The following is a 968-nucleotide window of genomic DNA, read 5'->3' on the forward strand; positions in this document are numbered from 1 at the left end:
TGGTGGGACTTTTTATTGCTTCTACCTTTACACTCTTTATTTCCTGACACATCCGTTGGTGTTTCACATCACGATCATCCTTTTTTCTACAGCCCCTGTTCTCTGAATTGCAACATTTTGTGAATCCTCTATTTTCTGTTCTTGAAATTGTATAGTATTGGTTTACAGACATTGCTCACACAATGCTGTGATTAAAATTAACCAGTGTGTTCCAGCTCTAAAATGCTTCAGATCTGTTTTGGCTTTTTATAAAAAAAAAGAAATGAATAAACAATGTTTTAGAAACAAGATAAGACTGGGGTTTCTTACTGATTTTATTTTCTGGTCTGTGCTTTAGGTATCATTTATAGATAGCATTTGACAGTTGACTGTTGAACTCTTTGTACTGTTGCAGTCTACTTTTTTTAGGTTATGCAAATGTTGTGGTGTTGTATGATGGCACGGCATTGATGTCACCAGTCGCAAAAAGGGGCTGAAGGTTACAGAACTTTTTGTTCTCGCACTTAGTAGGCAAAAGGCTTACTCTATTTAGCTCACATTTTGGACTATGTACAGTTATAAAGGAACTCAAAATGTATCCCGATACATTTGATCTAAAGCACAGCCTTTGTCAAAGATAATATTTTCCTTGTAAAAAGCCAATTTATGTTACTATCCAAAGTATATGTAAATTTATGGATTTATTTATTTTTGCATTTAGAGTAGCTTTAGGAATAGACTTGCAGGTAAACCGGGTGAAAGTATGACCTACAAACAATTCGATTAGACATTTTAATAAACAACGAAAAGCATTTTAAAGATGTTCTTATCAGTTCATAAGCAGAAATAGTCTTGCATTACTTCTGAGTCAATCGTCAAAACGACAGGATGCAGAAAGCTCGATGGGTTTGAAATGATATAGAATATATTGCATTTTTGACCTCATTTGACCACATCTTGGATGCTCACAAATGTGACGAATGCATTGA

This window comes from Triplophysa dalaica, chromosome 4 (genome assembly GCF_015846415.1).
Source record: "Triplophysa dalaica isolate WHDGS20190420 chromosome 4, ASM1584641v1, whole genome shotgun sequence".
NCBI lineage: Eukaryota > Metazoa > Chordata > Actinopteri > Cypriniformes > Nemacheilidae > Triplophysa > Triplophysa dalaica.